Source organism: Bos mutus, chromosome 8, assembly GCF_027580195.1.
Source record: "Bos mutus isolate GX-2022 chromosome 8, NWIPB_WYAK_1.1, whole genome shotgun sequence".
NCBI classification, from domain to species: Eukaryota; Metazoa; Chordata; class Mammalia; order Artiodactyla; family Bovidae; genus Bos; species Bos mutus.
Window position 1 is genome coordinate 96734584 of NC_091624.1, and position 26971 is coordinate 96761554.

The window sequence follows — 26971 nt, forward strand, 5'->3', positions numbered from 1 at the left end:
TCACACCATTTCTAAAGAGTCAAGAAAATACCATTAAAAGATATAATCTCAACAATTACTTATTAGCAATAGTATATAATTTTAGGGCTTCTCTAGTGGCTCAGCAGTAAAGGATCTGCCTGCAAGGCAGGAGTTGTGTATTCAGTCCCTAGCTTGGAAGATTTCCTGGAATGGAAATGGTACCCAACTCCAGTAGTCTGGCCTGGAAAATCCCATGGACAGAGGAGCCTGGTGGGCTACAGTCTATGAGGTCACAAAAGAGTCGGATATGACTTAGCAACTAAATAACAATAATATAATTTGTAACTCCTGATAAATATAAAGTAAAAGAAGAAAATATCAAGCTGAGAACACACTATAAAGTGTTCAGATAAGACTAAAAGTGATCAACTAATATTTGCCAAGAATACTCAATGGGACAAACTTAGCTTCTTCAATAATTGGGGTGGTGGGAAAACTGGATACTCACATGCAGAAAAAGGAAACTAGACTCTATCTTATATCACTCACAAAATTAACCTGAAACGGATTAAAGACAACTGTAAGACAAGAAATCATTAACTCTGACACTAAAACATAGGAGAAGGCTATGGACATTCATTGGTCATGACAAAGATTTTTGGACATGATAGCAAAAACATAGGCAACAAAAGCAAAGATAAACAATTAGAACTGCATCAGACAAAAAGTTGATCGCTTTTAGTCTTATCTGTACAAAAAATAAAAAAAAATTAAATTAAATCAACAGGCAACCAAATGATGGGAGAAATCTTTGCAAACTGTGTATCTGATAAGGGATTAATATCCACAATATACAAGAAATTCATGCAACTCAGTAACCAAAATAATCATCATATCATCATCATTGTCATAATCATCTCATTAAAAATGGGCAAAGGATCTGAATAGACATTTTTTTCGAAGAAAATATACAAACCAACAAACAGGTATATAAAAAGGTATTCAACATCTTTAATAGGGAGATGCAAACCAAAACCACAATGAGATATCACCCCAACCTTTCAGGAAGTTTACTGTCAAAATGACAAGTGTTAGTAAGGATGTAGAAAAAAGGGAACATGTGTTCCTTGTGGTACAGTAACTCTGGAAAATAGTATGGAGGTCTCTCAAAAGCACTAAAAATAGAAATACTGTATCATTCAACAATCCTGGCTCTGGATATATAGCAAAAAAATAAAATAAAATCACTATCTCAAAGAGATATCTATTCATTGTGGCATTATTTATAAAAATCAAGACAAGGCAACAACCTAAGTGTCCACTGATGGAGGAATGGATAAAGAAAACATGGTATATTTTCACATTTTTAGTGGAACACCATTCAGGTATTAAGAGAAGGAAATCCAGCCATTTGCAGCTACATGGATGAACCTTGCGGGCTAAGGAAAGGAAACTAAGCTAATGAAAATAAGTCTGACAGAGAAAGATAAACACTACATAATCTCACTACTATGTGGAATCTTACACTTGATCTTACACTTGATCAAAAGGCCGAGAAGTGATATGTATGGAATCTTGAAATACAGAATTCATAGAAACAGAGAGTAGAATGGTGGTTTCCAGGTATGAGGGGGCGGGAATAAGAGAAAGCTGTTCAAAAAGTAGAAAATTCAGTTAAAAATCTGAATAAGTTCTAGAAATGTACAGAAAAGTGACTATAGTTAACAACAATATTGTACTATATACTTGAAAGTTGCTGAAAGAACAGATTTTAAAATCTCTCACCCAATCCCCCCCCACACACACATGCGATAATAGATGTGTTAATTAACGTTCTTTTGGGAATCATCTCCCATTATATATGTATATCAGATTATCATATGGTACACCCTAAACTTAAACAATGTGTCAATTTTATCTCAATAAAAAAGACTGAAAGTGAAATAGTTGTGATAGACTGCAAGTGAAGAATATGGACAATTCTATTCCTGATACGAACAGATAAGAAAGAAATCAGAGGACATAAACTATGGAACACATTCTTAGAAGTATCCTGTTATACTGTGAAAATCCCAGGATTTCTTTAATTCCCTGACTGAAATTTTAAAACTGTATGAAGATGACTGCAGCTCTCAACAGAATTTGAAACAGTAAAAAAAGAACAACTTATGACATAAATGTTATTATAATTTTAAGAACAAATAGATTTACACATATACATGAAATATATATATATATATATATATATATAGCCTTAAGGTTCTTAATTAGAAAAGATAGGTGACCTACATGTTATAAACCTTAAACAATTCTATAAAAGAAGAATTCATGAGAGATAGGAAATACAATTTTATTATACAAGGTCATGTAAAAATTAAAACAAGGAGCATTTAAATGAAAACATTGAAGGGCTAATGAACATTTTGTTAAAGAAAGATGGAAGGGACACATACTCGGGGAGATACAAAGTGACACAAATATTCAGTGATAGCCCCAAGAAATATAAGCCCCTAATGAACTGAGCTTTCTGAAAATTGCTACTGAGAGCAAACAGGAGGCTTTAAAAGCTATTTCCAGCATAAGAATATTGGTTAGGGCAAGATGGCATAATATTAATATAGGACAGGGAAAAATATGAATTTTAAAAATTCTGTTTTCCTTTTGTATTTCTCCATGAAAGTGAAAGGCATAAAATAGCAAAGTTTTTAAGTATTCTCCCAGATAATACTAATGGAAAAACTATAACAAATTATGTAACTAACCATTACAAATAACCTGAAGTCTCCAATAGTCTGGTCACATCTTACAAATAAGAAAGCAAGCAAGGAAGGAAAGGATGGACAAAGGGAGGAAGGAAGGGGAGGGAGGAAAGAAGGGAAGGAGGGAAGATTAATAATATTCAACAATATATACTCAGGAGTGGAACTGCTGGATCATATTCTAGTTCTAATTTTAGTACTTTGAGAAACCTCCATATACTTTCCCATGTATGCATTCCCACTAAGAATATATAAGGATTCCTTTTTCTCCACATGTCCACAATTTATTTGTAGACTTTATGCTGATAGGTTTTTGGAAAGGTATGAGGTGTTGTTACCTCATTGCTGTTCTGATTAGCATTTCTCTAATAATTAAAGGATACTGAGCATCTTGTCACATGCCTGTTAGACATCTGTATGTCTTATTTGGAAAAATGTCTGCTCAGGTCTTCTTTCCATTTTACGGATTGGGTAGCTTGTGTTTTTTTTGTTGTTTGTTTTTTTTTTTTTTGATACTGAGTTGGATGACCTTTTATGTATTTTAGATATCAAGCCCTGGTCAGTCATAGCATTTGCAAATTTTTGTCCCATTCTGTAGGTTGTTTTTCAGCTGTGCAAAAGTCTATACTTTTAATCAGGTCTTACTGATGTTTCATTTATTTTTGCTTTTATTTCATTTGCCTTAGTAGATAGATCCAAAAAGCTGCTATGATTTATGTCAAGTGTTCTGCCTATGTTCTTTTCTAGAAGTTTTATGGTTTCAGGTTATATATCTAGGTCTTTAATCCATTCTGAGTTTATTTTTGTAAATGATGTGAGAGAATTTTCTCATCTTGTTCTTTTACATGTAGATGTCCAGTTTTCCCAGCACCACATGTTGAAGAGACTGTCTTTTCTACTCTTGCCTCTTTCGTTATAAATTAATTGACTATAAGTGTGGGTTTACTGTGGGCTCCCTATTCTGTTCCACTGATAATGTGTCTGTTTCTGAACCAGTACTGTTTTGTTTTTGGGTTTTTTTTTACTATTACTGTAGCTTTGTAGTACAGTGTGAAATCTGGAAGATTGATACCTCCAGCTTTGTTCCTTTCTCTTAAGTTTGCTTTGGGAATTTGACATCATTTTTGGTTACATATAAACTTCAAGATTATTTATTCTACTTCTATGAAAAAAGGCAATGGATATTGCACTAAGTGGATAGGAACTGTATTAAATCTGTAGATTGCTTGAGTAGTGTGACTATTTTAACAATTTTGATATTTCTATCCAAAAGCATGAGACATCTTTCCATTCTTTGTATTATCTTCAATTTTCTTCATCAACTTTATAGTTTTCAGACTATAGGCCTCTCACTTCCTTAGTTAAATTATCCTTAAGTATTTTATTCTTTTTGATATAATTTTAACAAAATTGTATTTTTAATGTTAACTTTGATATTTCATTATTAGTGTATAGAAAAGCAACAGATATTTGTATGTTACTCTTATAGCATGCAACTTTGCTGAATTCATTACAAAAATTTTGGGGTGGGGACTTTTAGGATTTTCTACATAAAGTATCATGCTATCAACAATAGTGACTTTTACCTGTTCCTTTCTAATTTGGATGTTTATTTCTTGTCTGATTGCTGTGGCTAGGATTTCCAATACTATGCTCAAAAAAAAAAAAAAAAAGTGGTGAGAATGGGTGTTCTTGCCTTGTTCCTGAATTTAGAGAAAAAGTTTTCAGATTTACTCACTGAGTATGATGTTAGCGGAGGGTTTTTCACAAATGGCCTTTCTTATTTTGAGATGTGGTCCCTCTGTACCCACTTTGATGAGAGTTTTATCATAACTGAATGCTGAATTTGGTCAAATGATTTTCTGTATCTAGTGAGATGATCATGTGAATTTCATCCTTCCTTTTGTTAATTTAATATATCACATGAATTTATTTCCAAATACTGAACAATCTTTGAGTCCTTAGAATACATTCAACTTGATCATGGTGTGTGATCCTTTTCATATATTGTCAGATTTGGTTTGCTAATATTTTGTTAAAAATTGTTGCATCTATATTCACTGGAGATTCTGATTTACCACTTTTTTTTTTTTTTTTTTCCTTTTTTGCAGTGTCTTTGTGGTTTTGTTTTGGGTTTTTTTGTTTGTTTGTTTTTTGGTATCAGAATAATAGAGGCCTCATAAACTGAATTTGAGAGTATCCTGTTCTCTTTAATTTTTTGGAACAATTTGAAAACGACACTTTTTCTTTATATATTTGGCAGAATTCACTTGTGAAGCCTTCCAGCCCTTGAATTTTGTTTGCTGGCAGGTTTCCTTTATTACAACTTCAATTCTACCACTATTGATCAGTCTCTTCAAATTGTTCCTTTTTGATTCAGGATTAGTAGACTGCATGTTTCTAGACATTTGTCCATTTCTTCTAGGTTGTCAGTTTTGTTGGCATATTTGTGTTCATATTATTATCTCATGACTTATTTGTATCTCTGTGGTAGCAGTTTTTATTTCTCCTATTTCTTATTTTGTTCACTTGGTTCTTTTTTTTTTTCTCACTGACCATGGCTAAAGGCTTAAAAATAGCTTATTTTTTCAAAAATCAACTATTTGTTTCATTGATATTTTCTGTGGATCTTTATTTTGTTCACTTATTCTCAGATTTTTATTATTTCTCCCCTATGATGACTTTGGGCTTTGATTATTCTTCTTTTTCCAATAACTTTAGGTGGTTGGTTACGATGTTTTTTTGTTTTGTTTTGTTTTGTTTTAATTTTCTTAAGAAGGACTATAACCCTATAAATTTCCTTCCTAGAACTGCTTTTGCTGTATGCCATAGATTTTGGAGTGCTGTGTTTCCATTTCATTGGTTTCATGGTATTTTATGATTTCCTCTTTGATTGTTTACACTGAACCACTGGTTTTCTAGTAGCACATGTCTCTCTTCACATGTTTGTTATTTTCTCATTTTTTTCTTTCTGTAATTAATTTCTAGTTTCACATCATGGGTGTTGGAAAAAATGCCTGATATAGTTTCTATCCTCTAAATTTGCATAGACTTGCTTTGTTGCTTAGTAAGGAGTGTATCTTGAACAACATTCTCTGTGTGCTTGAAAAGAATGTATATTCTGCTGTTTTTGATTATCAGATCAGATCAGTCGCTCAGTCGTGTCTGACTCTTTTTGACCCCATGAATCGCAGCACGCCAGGCCTCCCTGTCCATCACCAACTCCCGGAGTTCACTCAGACTCACGTCCATTGAGTCAGTAATGGCATCCAGCCATCTCATCCTCTGTCGTCCCCTTCTCCTTCTGCCCCCAATCCCTCCCAGCATCAGAGTCTTTTCCAATGAGTCAACCCTTCGCATTAGGTGGCCGAAGTACTGGAGTTTCAGCTTTACCATCATTCCTTCCAAAGAAATCCCAGGGCTGATCTCCTTCAGAATGGACTGGTTGGATCTCCTTGCAGTCCAAGGGACTCTCAAGAGTCTTCTCCAACACCACAGTTCAAAAGCATCAATTCTTCGGCACTCAGCCTTCTTCACAGTCCAACCCTCACATCCATACATGACCACAGGAAAAACCATAGCCTTGACTAGATGAACCTTTGTTGGCAAAGTAATGTCTCTGCTTTTGAATATGCTATCTAGGTTGGTCATAACTTTCCCTCCAAGGAGTAAGCGTCTTTTAATTTCATGGCTGCAGTCACCATCTGCAGTGATTTTGGAGCCCGACACTGTTTCCACTGTTTCCCCATCTATTTCCCATGAAGTGATGGGAGTGGATGCCATGATCTTCGTTTTCTGAATGTTGAGCTTTAATCCAACTTTTTCACTCTCCACTTTCATTTTCATCAAGAGGCTTTTTAGTTCCTCTTCATTTTCTGCCATAAGGGTGGTGTCATCTGCATATCTGAGGTTATTGATATTTCTCCTGGCAATCTTGAATCAGAGATCATTCTGTCGTTTTTGAGATTGCATCCAAGTACTGCATTTCAGACTCTTTTGTTGACCATGATGGCCACTCCATTTCTTCTGAGGGATTTCTGCCCGCAGTAGTAGATATAATGGTCATCTGAGTTAAATTCACCCATTCCAGTCCATTTCAGTTTGCTGATTCCTAGAATTTCGACATTCACTCTTGCCATCTCTTGTTTGACCACTTCCAATTTGCCTTGATTCATGGACCTGACATTCCAGGTTCCTATGCAATATTGCTCTTTATAGCATCGGACCTTGCTTGTATCACCAGTCACATCCACAGCTGGGTATTGTTTTTGCTTTGGCTCCATCCCTTCATTCTTTCTGGAGTTATTTCTCCACTGATCTCCAGTAGCATATTGGGTACCTACTGACCTGGGGAGTTTCTCTTTCAGTATCCTATCATTTTGCCTTTTCATACTGTTCATGGGGTTCTCAAGGCAAGAATACTGAAGTGGTTTTCCATTCCCTTCTCCAGTGGACCACATTCTGTCAGATCCCTCCACCATGACCGGCCCGTCTTGGGTTGCCCCACGGGCATGGCTTAGTTTCATTGAGTTAGACAAGGCTGTGGTCCTAGTGTGATTAGATTGACTAGTTTTCTGTGAGTATGGTTTCAGTGTGTTTGCCCTCTGATGCCCTCTTGCAACACCTACTGTCTTACTTGGGTTCCTCTTACCTTGGGCGTGGGGTATCTCTTCACGGCTGCTCCAGCAAGGTGCAGCCATTGCTCCTTACCTTGGACGAGGGGTATCTCCTCACCGCCACCCTTCCTGACCTTCAACGTGGGATAGCTCTTCTAAGCCCTCCTGTGCCTGCGCAGTCACCGTTCCCTGGACATAGCTTGGTCCTCCAGGCCACCGCCCCTGGCCTCAGGCATGGGGTTGCTCCTCCCGCCCGCCGCCCTTGGCCTCGGGTGTTGGGGCGTGGGGTAGCTCCTCCCGCCTGCTGCCCCTGGCCTCGGGCTTTTTGATTATATATATATATAATATGAAGTCCAATGGTCTATTGTTCCATTTAAAACCAATGCTGCCTTATTGATTTTCTGTCTGGATTATCTGTCCATCAGTTTAAGTGGGGAATTAAATTCCCCTACCATCATTGTATTTTTGTCAGTTTCTCTCCTTGTGTCTGTTAGTATTTGCTTGATATATTTAGGTGCCCCTGTACTGGCTGTATATATGTTGGCAAATGTAATATCCTCTTCTTGTATTGATCCCTTTATCATTGCATAATGCTACTCTTTGTCTTTCTTTTTATGAGCAAACAAATTTTCTCCAATTGTTATTCACAAACTAGCAAGTTTATATTGTAATACCTGATTCATAACTAAGTTTTTAATCTTTATTGGAGTAGAGTTGATTAACAATGTTCTGTTTGTCTTTTGCTGTGCCTTTTATTTTAAAGTCTATTTTGTCTGATATGAATATTGCTCTCTCTGCTTTCCTGTCATTTCTATTTGCAGAAAAATGTTTTTCTATCTTCTTACTTAAAGTGTATGTGTGTGTCTTTTTTTTTTTTTTTTTTTTTTTTGGTTTGTTTTGTTTTGTTTTTTAATTTTATTTTATTTTTAAACTTTACAATATTGTATTAGTTTTGCCAAATATCGAAATGAATCCACCACAGGTATACCCGCATTCCCCATCCTGAACCCTCCTCCCTCCTCCCTCCCCTACCCTCCCTCTGGGTCATCCCAGTGCACCAGCCCCAAGCATCCAGTACCGTGTATCGAACCTGGACTGGCGACTCGTTTCATACATGATATTATACATGTTTCAATGCTATTCTCCCAAATCTCCCCACCCTCTCCCTCTCCCTCAGAGTCCATAAGACTGATCTATACATCGGTGTCTCTTTTGCAGTCTCGTACACAGGGTTATTGTTACCATCTTTCTAAATTCCATATATATGCGTTAGTATACTGTATTGGTGTTTTTCTTTCTGGCTTACTTCACTCTGTATAATAGGTTCCAGTTTCATCCATCTCATTAGAACTGACTCAAATGTATTCTTTTTAATGGCTGAGTAATACTCCATTGTGTTTATGTACCACAGCTTTCTTATCCATTCATCTGCTGGTGAAAGAAATCAAAGAGGACACTAATAGATGGAGAAATATACCATGTTCATGGATTGGAAGAATAAATATAGTGAAAATGAGTATACTACCCAAAGCAATTTATAGATTCAATGCAATCCCTATCAAGCTACCAACGGTATTCTTCACAGAGCTAGAACAAATAATTTCACAATTTGTATGGAAATACAAAAAACCTCGAATAGCCAAAGCGATCTTGAGAAAGAAGAATGGAACTGGAGGAATCAACCTACCTGACCTCAGGCTCTATTACAAAGCCACAGTTATCAAGACAGTATGGTACTGGCACAAAGACAGAAATATTGATCAATGGAATAAAATAGAAAGCCCAGAGATAAATCCACGCACCTATGGACACCTTATTTTGACAAAGGAGGCAAGAATATACAATGGATTAAAGACAATCTCTTTAACAAGTGGTGCTGGGAAAATTGGTCAACCACTTGTAAAAGAATGAAACTAGAACACTTTCTAACACCTTACACAAAAATGTGTGTGTCTTTAGCTCTGAAGTAAGTCTTCTGTGAAAGTGAAAGTGAAGTCGCTCAGTCGTGTCTTACTCTTTGCGACCCCATGGACTGTAGCCTACCAGGCTCCTCCCTCCATGGGATTCTCCAGGCAAGAGTACTGGAGTGGGTTGTCATTTCCTTCTCTAGGGATCTTCCCAACCCAGGGATCTAACCCAGGTCTCCCGCATTGGAGGCAGACGCGTTAACCTCTGAGCCACCAGGGAAGTCTTCTGTAGGCAAAATCTAAAAGGCTATTTTTAATACAATCAGCCACCCTATGTCTTTTAACTGGAGCATTTTGTCCATTAATATTTAAAATAATAAGTGATAGGCAAGTACTTACTGATATTTTCTTAGTTTTTTTTTTTTTTTTTTATAGTTCTCTATTCGTTTTTTCTTCCTTTTGTTTCTTCCCTTGTAGTTTGATTTTTTTTTTTTCTTATTAGTATGCTTATGTCCCTTTCTTTTTAGTTTTTAATGTATTATAGGTTTTTGTGGTGACTATGGGATTCACGTATGTATATCTATATCTAGTTGTTTACACAGGTACTCATTTAAGTTCAAACACATTCTAAAATATCTATATATTTTACTCTCTTCACACTTTGTGTTCTTAATGTTCAGTTCAGTTCAGTCACTCAATAGCGTCCAACTCTTTGCGACCTCATGGACTGCAGCACACCAGGCTTCCCTGTCCATCATCAACTCCTGGAGCTTGCTCAAACTCCTATCCATCGAATCAGTGATGCCATTCAATCATCTCATCCTCTGTTGTCCCCCTTCTCCTCCTGCCTTTAATCTTTTCCAGCATCAGGTTCTTTTCCAGTGAGTCACTTCTCCACATTATGTGGCCAAAGTATTGGAGCTTCAGCTTCAGCAACAGTCCTTCCAATGGATACTCAGGATTTATTTCCTTTAGAGTTGACTTGTTTGATATCCTTGCAGTCTAAGGGACTCTTAATGTTATATTTTATGTTCAAATTAACTGCTTAGTTAGTGTACTTACAGTTGCTTTTACACTATTTTGTTTCTTAATCTTTATACTGGCTTCTTTAAGTGCTTGGTTCTCAGTCCTTACTATAATTTGCTTTCCTAGTGAGATTTTCCTCTTTCTATAGATTCTTACTTTTTCTCCACTTAGAAAAGACTCTTCAACATTTCTTTGAGGGAAGATTGATTAACTATTTTAGTCTTTGCTATGTGAGAAGCTCTTTACCTCTCCTCCTATTGTTTTTCCTTTTAGGACTTTGGATATATCATGACACTCCCTTCTGGCCTACATCATTTCCATAGAGAAATATATTAACAGCTTTGTAACTGACTCTTTTGTTTCTCTCTTGCTGCCTTTACAATCCTGTCTTTAACTTTTGCCATTAAAATTATGACAGATCTTTGTGTGGGCCTGCTTGGGTTCATCTTGTTTGGGACCCTCTGTGCTTCCTGTACCTGGATATATCTTTTTCCTTTCCCAAGTTTTCAACCATGGCTTCCTCAAATACATTTTCAATCCCCTCTTCTCTCTCTTCTCTTTCTGGGACTCCCATTATAGGAATGTTGGTAGGCCAAATGGTATCTTAGAGATCTCTTAAACTGCCTTCATTTGTTTTTCTTCCTGCTATTCTGATTGGGAGGTTTGAATTTTCTATCTTCCAGGGCATTTATGTGTACTGCGTCACTTAGTCTGATAATAATTTCTTCCAATATGTTTTTTATTTCAGCCATTGAGTTCTTCATTTCTGATTGAGTCTTTTCTATATTTTCTAATTCCTTAATAAACTTTTCACTGTGTACCACTCTTCTTTTCCCTAATTCAGATTAATTCAGATAACAGGCTTAGTATCAATGCTTTGAATAATTTATCTCTTAAATTGTTTATTTATGTTTATTTTTTCAGAGGCTTCCTTTTGTTCTTTCCATAGAGAGTAGTTCTGATGTTACCATTTTACTTAACTTTCTCTGCCTCTATGAATTTAAGTGAAACAGTTACCAACTGCGCTTCTGAAGGGGCATTATTACATGGAAGTGTCCTATACAGACCGCATGTACCCAGTCCCATTTGTGGCAGTGCTGGAATTGACAAGGATACAAGTCATTGAGCTGGCATCTATCACCTTGGAGGGGGTAAGGCTGGTGATAGAAGAGCTAAGACTAGAGCTGAGTGTGAGGTGTTGCTTCCCCTCTGCTCAGTGGTCATCAGGACCCTATTAGGGGCAAGATCTGATCTCAAGTTGCAGGAGCAGAAGCCCTGATCATCTGGCTTGAGCTGGCACTGTTCCGTTTAAGTGTATTTCTCCACCTTTCTCTGTACCAGGCCCTTTGCCCCAGAGTGAGGGAGTGCTGAAGCAAGTGAGCTTCATGAGGGCTCTTGGCTCACGTCAGCTGCACACAGACGTCCTGGCTGTCTCTAATGCCTTACCTATGCAAGCACCTGCAATTGTTTTCCTTGTTCCACTCACAGTTTTGGGTTCAATTCACCTTTGTCCCCCACAGCCAATTACTTCCCCCAGTGTCTGCACCCACTACCTTGTTGTGGAGCCACAACAAAGGCAGGTGGGATCCAAAGGGACTCAGCATGTACGGGGTGGTGGGAGTGGGGAGGAGGAGGCGATAAGCTGTGATGGAGCAGCCACCATGAGAAATCTGACGCTCGGCGTGAGTAAGCACCAGTGATAGCTACTGCCAATTCACCCAGGTTCCACCCCAGGACCATGTTGCCCCTATATCCCCTAGTCCAGTTTTCTCACTGGTCATGACCACCTCAGATCCAGGTTCTGCTGTGATATGGAATGAATGGGGCCAGAGTGTTTGTTCAGCTCAGGCCAAGGCACACAGAGAGGCAGTCATATAAAATGAGCAGCTGCAAGAATAGACTTTCTTTCACCTTGCCTTGGAGGCAAATCAATGTGTACCTATTTCTCATGACCAGGGTCCAGAGTTCACACAACCATCCTGTTAGTCCCAGCAGTTCTCCAGTGAGCTGGGTCCTCCCCTGCTTAGGATCCCAGGACAGGGGCACTCAACCTGTGGCTCTCACTGCTCACTCCCTAGCGAAGGGAGAGTGTCTGCCTTTGACTCCCCCCACTCCACCGCCTTTTTACTGCCACACACACAGGTCTCAACTTGATCACATTTCTTCCTTTCCTATCACATCATGAATGCATGTTTCTTACACCCTTGGTTGTACAGCAGTCCTTCTACTAATTTCCAATTAGTTAGAATTATGCTATGTGCCAATTATTTTTGATGTGTTTGTTGGGGGAGACTTGCTACATACCCTCTTATTCTGCAACCTTCGATCTCTCCCTATTTAGTTTCTAACAATTATTTTAAATAATATATTTTGGAGAAATGGATAACAATCAGTGCTTCTCCTAACACTAGAAATATTAAAACACAAATATCCTAAGTACAGTTGGGCCTTTGTATCTGCATATCTATGGATTCAACCACAGGTTCAAAACTATTTGAAAAAAAAATTTAATGAAATTCCAAAAAACAAAACTTGAATATATCATTCATCTCTAACTATTTACATAGCACTTACCATATACCTGGGCTTCCCTGGTGGTTCAGACAGTAAAGAATCTGCCTGCAATGGGCAGAGACCAAGGTTCAATCCCTGGGTAGTAAAGATCCCCTGGTAAAGGAAATCACCACCCACTCCAATATTCTTGCCTGGAGAATTCCATGGAGAGGAGCCTGGAGATTTACAGTCCTTGGCAGCACAAAGAGTCAGACATGACTGAGCAACTAATATTACACTATTCTAAGTACCAAAATAATTGCCTCTTAGTTACTACTTGAAACTGTACACTCAAAATGTCTATTGATTTATGCTCTCTAATGATTTTTATTTATGTATGATTAAAGAAATAGAAATGCAAAAAATCAAAATGGCTGTCTCAGGAGGCCTTACAAATAGCTGTGAAACGAAGAGAAGCGAAAAGCAAAGGAGAAAAGGAAAGATATACCCATCTGAACGCAGAGTTCCAAAGAATAGCAAGGAGAGATAAGAAAGCCTTTCTCGGTGATTAGTGCGAAGAAACAGAGGAAAACAATAGAATGGGAAAGACTAGAAATCTCTTCAAGAAAATGAGATATACCAAGGGAACATTTCATGCAAAGATGGGCTCAATAAAGGACAGAAAGTGTATGGACCTAACAGAAGCAGAAGATATTAAGAAGAGATGGCAAGAATATACAGAAAAACTATACAAAAGATCTTTATGACCCACATAATCACGATGGTATGGTCATTCACCTAGAGCCAGCCATCCTGGAATGCAGTCAAGTGGGCCTTAGGAAGAATCACTACAAACAAAGCTAGTGAAGGTGATGAAATTCCAGTTGAGCTATTTCAAATCCTAAAAGATGATGCTGTGAAAGTGCTGCACTCAGTATGCCAGCAAATCTGGAAAAAAAAAATATTGAGTACTGCACTCAATACGTCAGCAAATCTGGCCACAGGACAGAAAAAGGTCAGTTGTCATTCCAATCCCAAAGAAGGGCAATGCCAAAGAATGCTCAAACTACCACACAATTGCACTTATCTCACACACTAGTAAAGTAATGCTCAAAATACTTCAAGTCAGATTTCAACAGTATGTGAACCATAAACTTCCAGATGTTCAAGCTGTATTTAGAAAAGGGAGAGGGACCACAGTTAAAATTGTCAACATCCGTTGGATTATTGAAAAACCAAGAGTTTCAGAAAAACATTTACTTCTGCTTTATTGACTATGCCAAAGTCTTTGACTGTGTGGATCACAATAAACTGTGGAAAATTCTTAAAGATACAGGAATACCAGACCACCTGACCAGCCTCCTGAGAAATCTGTATGCAGGTCAGGAAGCAACAGTCAGAACTGGACCTGGAACAACAGACTGGTTCCAAATCAGGAAAGGAGTGTGTCAAGGCTGTATATTGTCACCCTGCTTATTTAACTTATATGCAGAGTACATCATGAGAAACACTGGGCTAGATGAAGCACAAATTGGAATCAAGATTGCCAGGAGATATATTAATAACCTCAGGTATGCAGATGACACCACCCTTAAGGTGGAAAGCAAAGAACTAAAGAGCATCTTTTTTTTTTTTTTTTAAACTTTACAATATTGTGTTGGTTTTGCCAAATATTGAAATGAATCCACCACAGGTATACATGTGTTCCCCATCCTGAACCCTCCTCCCTCCTCCCTCCCCATGCCATCCCTCTGGGTCGTCCCAGTGCACCAGCCCCAAGCATCCAGTATCGTGCATCGAACCTGGACTGGCGACTCATTTCATACATGATAGTATACATGTTTCAATGCCATTTTCCCAAATCTTCCCACCCTCTCCCTCTCCCACAGAGTCCATAAGACTGTTCTATACATCAGTGTCTCTTTTGCTGTCTCGTATACAGGGTTATTGTTATCATCTTTCTAAATTCCATATATATGTGTTAGTATACTGTATTGGTGTTTTTCTTTCTGGCTTACTTCACTCTGTATAATAGGCTCCAGTTTCATCCATCTCATTAGAATTGATTCAAATGAATTCTTTTTAATGGCTGAGTAATACTCCATTATGTATATGTACCATAGCTTTCTTATCCATTCATCTGCTGATGAACATCTAGGTTGCTTCCATGTCCTGGCTATTATAAACAGTGCTGTGATGAACATTAGGGTACATGTGTCTCTTTCCCTTCTGGTTTCCTCGGTGTGTATGCCCAGCAGTGGGATTGCTGGATCATAAGGCAGTTCTAGTTCCAGTTTTTTAAGGAATCTCCACCCTGTTCTCCATAGTGGCTGAACTAGTTTGCATTCCCACCAACAGTGTAAGAGGGTTCCCTTTTCTCCACACCCTCTCCAGCATTTATTGCTTGTAGGCTTTTGGATTGCAGCCATTCTGACTGGCGTGAAATGGTACCTCATAGTGGTTTTGATTTGCATTTCTCTGATAATGAGTGATGTTGAGCATCTTTTCATGTGTCTTAATGCAAGTGAAAGAGGAGAGTTAAAATGTTGGCTTAAATCTCAACATTCAGAAAACTAAGAGCATGGCATCTACTCCCATGACTTCATGGAAAGTAGATGGGGAAACAGTGGAAACAGTGACAGACTTTATTTTTTGCCCTCCAAAATCACTACAATGGTGACTGCACCCATGAAGTTAAAAGATGTTTGCTACTTGGAAGAAAAGTTACGACCAACCTAAACAGCATATTCAAAAGCAGAGACATTACTTTGCCAACAAAGGTCCATCTAGTCAAGGCTATGGTTTTTCCTGTGGTCATGTATGGATGTGAGAGTTGGACTATAAAGAAAGCTGAGCGCAGAAGAATTGATGCTTTTGAACTGTGGTGTTGGAGAAGACTCTTGAGAGTCCCTTGGACTGCAAGGAGATCCAACCAGTCAATCTTAAAGGAAATCAGTCCTAAATATTCATTGGAAGGACTGATGTTGTAGCTGAAACTCCAATACTTTGGCCACCTGATGCGAAGAACTGACTCATTTGAATAGACCCTGATGCTGGGAAAGATTGAAGGTGGGAGGAGAAGGGGACGACAGAGGATGAGATGGTTGGAAGGCATCACCGACTCAATGGACATGAGTTTGAGTAAACTCCAGAAGTTGATGATGGACAGGGAGGCCTGGCGTGCTGCAGTCCATGGGGTGGCAAAGAGTAAGACACGACTGAGCAACTGAACTGAATGGAACTGAATTGACTTTACAAGGCGAGAAGTATAATCCAGATGCTAATTTATTATTATTGTTAAAAAAAAATGAGTCTCCCTGAAAAATGAATGAGAGGCCAAAGAATTGATGCTTTTGAACTGTGGTGTTGGAGAAGACTCTTTAGAGTCCCTTGGACTGAAAGGAGATACAACCAGTCAATCCTAAAGGAAATCAGTCCTGAATATTCATTGGAAGGACTGATGTTGAAGCTGAACTTCCAATACTTTGGCCACCTAATGTGAAGAACTGCCTCTTTGGTAAAGACCCTGATGCTTGGAAAGATTGAAGGCAGGTGTAGAAGGGGACGTCAGAGGATGAGATGGTTGGATGGCATGATCGACTCAATGGACATGAGTTAGAGTAAACTCCGGGAGTTGGCGACAGACAGGGAGGCCTGGTGTGCTACAGTCCATGGGATCACAAAGAGTTGGACATGACTGAGCAACTGAACTGAACTGACTGATGATTAAAGAGGGCTGGAAGTTATTGGTTTGATGAAAATTGTTGCTTTCCTAAAATGGTAAATCAAAAGTTAATTCCTAATTGCCTCTCAGGAAAGACCATTCATTATTCATTGTGAGTACTATCAATGGTTTCTAAAATCTTATACTTCCTAAATTGATTAAGATCATGGAACCTGGAGCCATATTGCTTCAGTTTAAAGCTCTGTGCCTCCACTCAAAAGCTGAGCTGATGTTATTCTACGGTCAAGCAAACTTGGGAAAGTTACATCAGCTCCTCATCAATAAAATGTATATAATAATATAAACAACCACATTAGGTTGGATGAGGACTAGATGAGTTAATAATTACTAATTAAAAATGTCAAGAGCATAAGCTTTGACATATCTTCATAAAGACTTAATTTTTCTTCTGAGTTTTTGATACATAGAATATAATATTACATTAATCCATTGATTTTTATAATATATACAAATAGAAATTGACAGCAAATGAGTACTTGAGATCTTTTGGAGATGATGCAAATAATAGAAATGTTGAAAACTTGATTATCGTGATAGCTGCTCAACTCGGGAAATTTTCTGAAGGAACTGGATTATACATTTAAATAGGTCAGTTATTTCTATTGTATAAAAAGTATATTTCAGTGAAACTATTTAAGTATATATATGAAATTAAGTAAAGAATATATATACACAGAAAAAAGTAAAAAGTAAACACAGAAAAAAGTTTAATTTGCTAATTAAAATCAACATTATAAAACAATATTAAATTGGTTAATTAAATCAATATTAAATTTATACTAAAAGCATCATTTAGGGAAGTTATTTGCCATACATTTTCTGAGTACCTATTACATGCTCAGTATTGGGGGATATCAAGATAAACAATATACCTTTCACTGCCTGAGCTGTTGGTCTAAGGCAAGGGAAGGTAAACTAAAATCATAGAACTAATTCAACCTGTTTTTCTACTAAAGAGCTAAAAATAATTTTATAACTTAACTAGTAGAAAACAACTAAAGAATACTATTTTTGACACATGAAAGTTAGACAAAATATAAATGTTGATAATTCAAGTTCTATTAGACACACTCATCACTTGTACTTTGTCCATTGCTGTTTTTAAGCTGCAATGGTAGAGCTCAATAGCCCAACATATCTTAAAACATTAATGTCTTGTAAGGAAAATATCTCTCAACTTCTGCACTAAAATGAAAATACAGTTAAAAATAACTTGCTGCCAATCTTAATGGTTCCAATCTTTGCTATAAAGAAACTTTCTAAAATATATTAGCCTGAGGTTTTGTTGTTCTTTTTTTTTCCCCCAATGCACCAAATACAACTGTTTTACAAGCTGAATATCACAGGGCCTTAACCACTGTGAGGTTTCAGTATTGTAGATTTGAATCTATTTTTGTTACTGAAAAAGGCCTGTAGCTATGAAAACTATACAGAAAATTACCCAAATACTACAATGATTATAATTTATATCTTAGACTGTCACAACAACTTATCTTTAAAATTCTTGATTTTTTAAAAAAACCGATCAGACAGACATTCAAGTTACTATTAAATAACTCTTCCAAGAAAGATAAAGGACAGCTTTTGATGCAAGTAGCCTTACTTTGTAGAACCAGGGATGCATGCAATAAATATGGGGAGGTGTGGGGAGAGAACTGACAATCTTAAAGAAGACACCTATTTGATAAACCTACACAAAGTAATTAATATGTAAACTGAATTCAGTTAGTTAACAAAGGGGCAACAGATTAAATACTACTACTACTACTACTACAAGTTGCTTCAGTCGTGTCCGACTCTGTGCGACCCCACAGACGGCAGCCCACGAGGCTCTGCTGTCCCTGGTGGGATTCTCCAGGCAAGAACACTGGAGTGGGTTTCCATTTCCTTCTCTAACGCATGAAAGTGAAAAGTCAACATGAAGTCACTCAGTTGTATCCGACCCTTCGAGACCCCAAGGACTGCAGCCTACCAGGCTCCTCTGTCCATGGGATTTTCCAGGCAAGAGTACTGGAGTGGGTTGCCATTGCTTTCTCTGATTAAATACTAGCATAACCATTTACTGATATATTTACCCACAGATATAAAGTGGAAGCCCATACTTAATATATATGCACTTTAAAATAAAATTTTATTTAAAATGCACAAAATTCATACTGACTATTGCTCAGAAAGTAACTTAGTGACATTAATTTACATGCATCCTTCTTCAGGTTCCTTTTTTTTCAATTCATTTATTCATTTAGAGTCAAAATTTATTTTGTTGCAATATAAAATGCATCTCATCATCAGTATTCCAGAAAACCTCATAGAAAACTGGCAAAGCCATAGCCAGAAAGGCATTTCTGTAGATTTACAATTAAAAGTGTAAGTGAGGGTCACATGTATCGGATTTCATCATTTTGTGTATTTGTTTTCCATTAAACACAAATGCAATTAAAGATTATTCTGATCTTTTTTATTAATTTCAAACTACCTTGTGATACTCATACAAATTTATGATTTGAAATGCTTTTTTGAATTAGCCCAAGGTACCTGGAACTGTATCTTCATTTTCAGAAAATGTGTTCTTAATTTAAAACAGTATTCATAATTGTGAGTTAAGACTGCTTAACTCTGACAAGGCAATCACAGAATTCTGACCGATCATTATATGCAACTTTAACAGTATTAGCAAAAATAAAATGAAATAAAAAACTGTAGAAAAATTTTGAATTAGATTGCTAAAAATGATTTGTCAAATAACTATAACTGTCCTAATAATAAATGATACCTCAGATTTAACTGTGAGAATATTCCATTTTGTAAACACTTCTTTTCCATTCTTTCACAAAGAAAATTTTAATTTGCCATAATACGTCCAAGACCAGTATGTAATGGATATACTGGTGTGAGAGGATTGTTCCTTTGGAATAATGTAACTTTGTAAGAAATTTTTAAGATGCCTGCTCACATTTCCTGAATACCACTCCTTTTATTTGGAATTCCTCCTCTTTAAAGGATTAAATCCACCAAAAGATTCACCTTACTCACACCTTTGTTTCTATTCATTTATTTTCACTGCAATTTAATATCAGCTACCTTGGCAAAATGACCTCTTAATTAAGAAGAACTAGCAAATAAATCAGTTTAAAGTCTTGATATTTCAAGTTGGAGAAGGAGCACTTGAGCTGTGATCGTGGAAGAGATAAGGGCCATAAAGAACCATGAGGAGGGTTCCCAGAAACAAGACCAGAACAAGAAAGGCACTGCAGTCAGTCAAGAAAACAGACCACCTCTCATACGAAAGTTTGATTGAGGCAATGGTTTTAATAGTAGTAACTGTTCTCCGTTGCATGTCAACTGTAAACAATATTCCTTAAAAGAGACTGTGCATCTTGGAGGCAATGGATTAGGTATGTTGTGGATATGAATGGTGATAGAAGCAAAGTCTGATGCTGTAAAGAGCAATATTGCATAGGAACCTGGAAGGTTAGGTCCATGAATCACAGCAATTGGAAGTGGTCAAACAGGAGATGGCAAGAGTGAACATCCACATTTTAGGAATCAGTGAACTTAAAATGGACTGGAATGGGTGAATTTAACTCCAATGACCATTTTATCTACTACTGTGGGCAAGAATGGAGAAAGCCATCAGTGAAGAAATGGAGTAGCCATCATAGTCAACAAAAGAGTCTGAAATGGAGTACTTGGAAACACTCTCAAAAATGACAGAATGATCTCCAAGGCAAACTATTCAATATCACAGTAATTCAAGCCTATGCCCCAACCAGTAATGCTGAAGAAGCTGAAGCTTAATGGTTCTATGAAGACCTACAAGACCTCCTAGAACTAACACCAAAAAAAGATATCCTTTTCATAATAGGGGACTGGAATGCAAAAGCAAGGAGTCAACAAATACCTGGAGTTATTTTTTTGGGCTCCAAAATCACTGCAGATGGAGACTGCAGCCATGAAATGAAAAGACGTTTACTCCTTGGAAGGAAAGTTATGACCAACCTAGATAGCATATTCAAAAGCAGAGACATTACTTTGCCAACAAAGGTTCGTCTAGTCAAGGCTATGGTTTTTCCTGTGGCCATGTATGGATGTGAGAGTTGGACTGTGAAGAAAGCTGAGCGCCAAAGAATTGATGCTTTTGAACTGTGGTGTTGGAGAAGACTCTTGAGAGTCCCTTGGACTGCAAGGAGATCCAACCAGTCCATTCTAAAGGAGATCAGTCCTGGGCGTTCTTTAGAAGGAATGATGCTAAAGCTGAAACTCCAGTACTTTGGCCACCTCATGCGAAGGGGTGACTCATTGGAAAAGACTCTGATGCTGGGAGGGATTGGGGCAGGAGGAGAAGGGGACGACAGAGGATGAGATGGCTGGATGGCATCACCAACTCGATGGATGTGAGTTTGAGTGAACTCCGAGAGTTGGTGATGGACAGGGAGGCTGGCGTGCTGCAATTCATGGGGTTGCAAAGAGTTGGACACGACTGAGCGACTGAACTGAACTGAACTGAACAGGCATATTTGGCCTTGGAGTACAGAATGAAGTGGGGCAAAGGCTAACAGAGTTTTGCCAAGAGAACACATGGTCATAGCAAACACTCACTTCCAACCACACAAGAGAAGACTCTACACATAGACATCACCAGATGATCAATACCGAAATCAGATTGATTATATTCTTTGCAGCCAAGGATGAAGAAGCTCTATACAGTCAGAAAAAATAAGATGGGGGCTGACTGTGGCTCAGATCATGAACTCCTTATTGCCAAATTCAGACTGAAATTGGAGAAAGTAGGGAAAACCACTAGACCATTCAAGTATGACCTAATCAAATCCTTTATGACTATACATTGGAAATGACAAATAAATTCAAAGGATTAGATCTGATAGAATACTTGAGGAACTATGGACAGAGGTTCATGACATTTTACAGGAGACAGGGATCAAGACCATCCCCAAGAAAAACAAATGCAAAAAAGCAAAATGGCTGTCTGAGGAGGCCTTACAAATAGCTGTGAAAAGAAGAAAAGTGAAAAGCAAAGGAGAAAAGGAAAGATATACCCATTTGAATGCAGAGTTCCAAAAAATAGCATGGAGAGATAAGAAAGCCTTCGGCGGTGGCTAAAAGACAAGGAAGGTCCAAGGACCAGAGTGAAGACTTCAGGCAGAACAAACAGAACAAACAGCACTCCTGGCTAAGCCCAATTTGCATAGGGCAGGCCCAGGTGGAGGAAAAAACATATAAAAGGAGGAGCCAAAGCGCTTTCTCTGGGACTCTCTCTCCCGTGTGCATGCACGCGCTCTCTCGCTCTCTCTCTCTCTTTCTCTCTCTTTCTCCCTCCCCATGCACTCCTCCACTCTCTTCTTTTCGAGTCTTGGATTCTCCTGCTATCTTCTAAATAAAATAGAGCTGTAACACTGAAAAAAAAAAAGAAAGAAAGAAAGAAAGCCTTCCTCAGTGATCAATGCAAAGAAATAGAGGAGAACAATAGAAAGGGAAAGACTAGAGATCTCTTCAAGAAAATGAGAGATATCAAGGGAACATTTCATGCAAAGATGGACACTATAAAGGACAGAAAGGGTATGGACCCAACAGAAGCAGAAGATATTAAGAAGAGGTGGCAAGAAAACAGAGAAGAACTATACAAAAAAGATCTTCATGACCCACATAATCACGATGGTATGATCACTCACCTAGAGCCAGTGATCCTGGAATGCAAAGTCGAGTGGGCCTTAGGAACCATCACTACGAACAAAACTAGTGGACGTGATGGAAATTCAGTTCAACCATTTCAAATCCTAAAAGATGATGCTTTGGAAGTGCTGCAGTCAAAGTGCCAGCAAATCTGGAAAACTCAGCAGTGGCCACAGGACTGGAAAAGTTCATTTTTCATTCTAATCCCAAAGAAAGGCAATGCCAAAGAACGCTCAAATTACCACACAATTGCAATCATCTCACACTAGTAAAGTAATACTCAAAATTCTCTAAGCCAGGCTTCAACAGTACATGAACTGTGAACTTCCAGATGTTCAAGTTGGATTTAGAAAAGGCAGAAGAACCACAGATTAAATTGTCAACATCCATTGGATTATTGAAAAAGCAAGAGAGTTCCATAAAATCATCTACATCTGCTTTATTGACTATGCCAAAGCCTTTTACTGTGTGAATCACAACAGACTGTGGGAAATTCTTAAAGATATGGGAATACCAGACCACCTGACCTGTCTCCTGAGAAATCTGTATGCAGGTCAGGAAGCAACAGTTAGAACCGGATATGGAACAACAGACTGGTTCCAAATAGGGAAAGGAGGACATCAAGGCTGTATATTGTCACCCTGCTTATTTAACTTGTATGCAGAGTATACCATGAGAAACGCTGGGCTGGAAGAAGCACAAGCTGGAATCAAGATTGCCGGGAGAAATATCAATAACCTCAGATATGCAGATGACACCACCCTTATGGCAGAAAGTGAAGAGGAACTCAAAAGCCTCTTGAGGCAAGTGAAAGAGGAGAGTGAAAATGTTGGGTTAAATCTCAACATTCAGAAAACTAAGATCATGGCACTTGGTCCCATCACTTTATGGCAAATAGATGGGGAAATAGTGGAAACAGTGACAGACTTTATTTTTGGGGAGTCCAAAATCACTGCAGATGGTGACTGCAGCCATTAAATTAAAAGATGCTTGCTCCTTGGAAGAAAAGTTATGACCAACCTAGACAGCATATTAGAAAGCAGAGACATTACTTTGCCAGGAAAGATCCGTCTAGTCAAAGCTGTGGTTTTCCAGTAGCCATGTATGGATATGAGAGTTGGACTATAAAGAAAGCTGAGTACAGAAGAATTGATGCTTTTGAACTGTGATGCTGTAGAAGACTCAAGAGAGTCCCTTGCACTGAAAGGAGATCCAACCATTCCATCCTAAAAGAAATCAGTCTGAATATTCATTGGAAGGAATGATGCTGAAGCTGAAACTCCAATATTTTGGCCACCTGATGCAATGAACTAACTCACTGGAAAAGATCCTGATGCTGGGAAAGATTGAAGGTGGGAGGAGAAGGGGATGACAGAGGATGAGATGATTGGATGGCAGCACCAACTCAATGGACATGAGTTTAAGTAAACTCCGGGAGTTGGTGATGGACAGGGAGGCCTGGTGTCCTGCAGTCCATGGAGTTTCAAAGAGTCAGACACAAGTGAGCTACTGAACTGAACTGAATTTCAATTATAATGAGGTAGTTATTATTACTGTTCCCATTATAAAGCAATAAAATGAAGGCCCAGAAATATCAGAAATTTCCCCAGATGGTCACATCATGTAATGAATAGATCTAGGATTCTAACCTTGGTAGCGTCACATGGTTTAATTGCTAAGTCGTGTCCAATTCTCTGCGACTGCATGGACTGTAGCCCACCAGGCTCCTCTGTCCATGGGATTTCCCAGGCAAGAATACTAGAAATGGGTTGCCATTTCCATCTCCAGGGATCTTCCCAGCCAAGGGATCCAATTAATGTCTCAGGCATTGGCAGGCGGGATTTTTCCCACTGAGTCACCAGGGAAGCTCAATATTGTTTTTGTTAATAAATATAAAATGTGTGGTATATATATGCTAATACTATTGGGGTTAAATACTTATCATAAAAGTCAAAAAAGGAGATGGTATTAAAGTTTCACTGACTCTGAATGATTCCAGTAATCATTCACGATGGTGCAAAAGTAACTGTGGTTTTTGCATTGCTGAAATTTGCTGTTTGATATTGGAATACATTCTAAATAAATGTGGTTAGGTTATATATCATTTTAACGTGCATTTCTTGCTTTATCTTTTTTGCTAATGTCTTATTGCTGTTTGTTTTATATTTATTTTAGAGTAAGGAAGTTATGTTAGACAGAAAGCAAATTTGACTAGTTTTCTTATTCAAGTTCAAAATATATAGTAAAGCAGCACAGAAAACTCACAACATCAACAACACATTTTGCCCAGGAACTGCTAAGCAACATACAGCGCAGAGGTGACTCAAGAAGCTTTGCCAAGGAGATGAGAACCTTAAAGTTGAGGAGTGCAGTGGTCAGCCATTGGAAGGTGACAGCGATGAATTGAGAGCAATCATCTAAGCTCATCCTCTTACAACAGCACGGGAAGCTGCCAAAGAACTCAACATTGACAACTGTACAGAAAGGTGAAAAAGCTCAGTAGGTGGGTGCCTCATGAGCTGACTGAAAATTATCGTTTCAAAGTGTCATCGTCTCTTATTCTACACAACAACAATGAACCATTTTTCCATTGGATTATGACGTGACAAAAAGTGGATTTTATAAACCAGCAGTGATGGGTGCAGTGGGTGGGCTGAGAAGAAGCTCCAAAGCTGTTCCCAGAGCCAAACTTGCACCCAGAAAAGGGTCACAGTCACTGTTTGGTGGCCTGCTGCCCATCGGATCCATTATAGCTTTCTGAATCCTCATGAGACCATTATGTCTGAGAAGAATGCTCAGCAAATCAATCGATGAGATGCACCAAAAAACCTGCAATGCCTGCAGCTAGCACTAAGGAAGAGAAAGGGCCCAATTCTTCTCCATGACAACGCCCGACCGCACATCACACAACCAACGCTTCAAAAGTCGAACAAACTGGGCTACGAAGTTTTGCCTTATCCGTCATATTCACCTGACTTCTCAGCAACTGACTACCACTTCTTCGAATATTTGAAGAACTTTTTGCAGGGAAAATAATTCCACAACCAGCAGGAGGCAGAAAATGCTTTCCAAGAGTTTGTCAAATCCCGAGGCATGGATTTTTACGGTACAGGAATAAACACATTTCTCATTGGCAAAATTGTGTTGATTATAATGATTTCCATTTTGATTAATAAAGATGTGTTTGAGCCTATTTATAATGATTTAAAATTCACAATCTGAAACTGCAATTACTTTTGCACCAAAATATAGAAATTTCAAAACTCCAAGCTAATGAAAATAAACAAAAACACCCTCCTTTAAATCTACGCTCAAGAAATTAAAAAAAAAAATTCTATGCCTTGCAAGGCACTACTTGATCAGAATATACCCTGAATTTATAGTAATTAATGTCAATACAACAGAGAAGAATGAAATCTAATACAACGTAAAGTATACTACAATAGATCAAGGAAATTATTTGTGGAAATACTATCATCTATATAGCTAATTCATTGCACATTTAACAAATATGTAATGATTGTTCAATTCAAATAAAAACCAGTAAATATCCTTTAAATTTAACAAAATAAAAAAGAAAGATAATACAATTTTATGTACATCTTAGAAAAAAACAATTAAAAAATAAAAATGAATATAAATTAAGAGGAAGAAAGACTACAAATTTTTTCATGGTCCTTCATGAACAGTGGCTATTAAAGGAAATAAAAATGCTTGTGTTGATATCTCACCAAAAATAAAAAAACTGTGGAAGCATATTAACCATCATAGACCAATCTATGGCTTTCTCAAAACCAGTGTTAACCTAGACGTAAATACAAAGCCTGAAGGGAAAATTTAGGCAACTGAAGACAAGCAGCAGCTATCGACTCTCTAAGAATTGAAACTTTAAGAGTTAAAGCAAACAACATTTTGAAAGGCATCTAAAATTTGAAAATCCAAAACATCACTTTTCCTGGAATCAGAACAGGAGAGAATTGAGTTTGCACAGGACAAAGGGATCCCATTTTTGGAATCCTGTGGTCTAGCCCTAAGAATATTTAGTAGGAAGTCGGGAAAGAAAGATAAAGATTGGGAAAAGAATAGCAGCGAGAAAGAAAATGGAGAGAAAAACCACAAGGGAGGAGGGATAGAATAAGTATTCTGTAAGCAGAGTGGTGTTCATTTAGTTAGAGGGAAGGCAGAAATTAAAGCCACCAGATGAAAATCTGAAGGACTGATTTCTCACTTTCATAACTTGTTTAGGAAATGAAGATTAGCATTTAGAGTAGCATGGCTAATTACACTGGTAATAAAAATCTTATATTTCATGTTTGTAAATCAGAAAATGAAATCTCTTAATTAGATCAGAAAAAGTCTGTAAAGTACAAAATCATTTGTAAAAAAATGCTCTTCTCATTGATTTAGGGAAACTTTGACTAGGTAACGTCATTGACACTGTGATTTATCAGCTTCAGTATTGTTCACAGCATTTCCCACAACATTCGCATCAGTTCTCAGAATTTTATTCATTCCTGTACGTCTGGATAAATGTATACATATGGGCCAATTAGGTTGCCTGTCAAGTCAAAATTGCAATTAACCTTTCATTAAATTTATAGCAATCTTTTACTTAGAGAGTGATCAAGTCAGATAGATCAAAGTAGTCATACGGCTTCTGTGATCCAGATTGACAAAGAGCAATCTGTCAGTTGAAGAATGTTTCATTGATCAGCCAAGTCAGAATTCCCTATGATAGCTGTGCAAGGTGCATACCAGTCATGTCTAACTGTT

General features: G+C 37.8%; 1 protein-coding gene across 5 annotated transcripts in view; it reads right to left on the reverse strand.

Moving 5' to 3' along the window:
* Nucleotides 1–26971, reverse strand: part of LINGO2 (leucine rich repeat and Ig domain containing 2) — a 1449181-nt gene that overhangs the window by 1268581 nt on the left and 153629 nt on the right. The window lies entirely within an intron of this gene.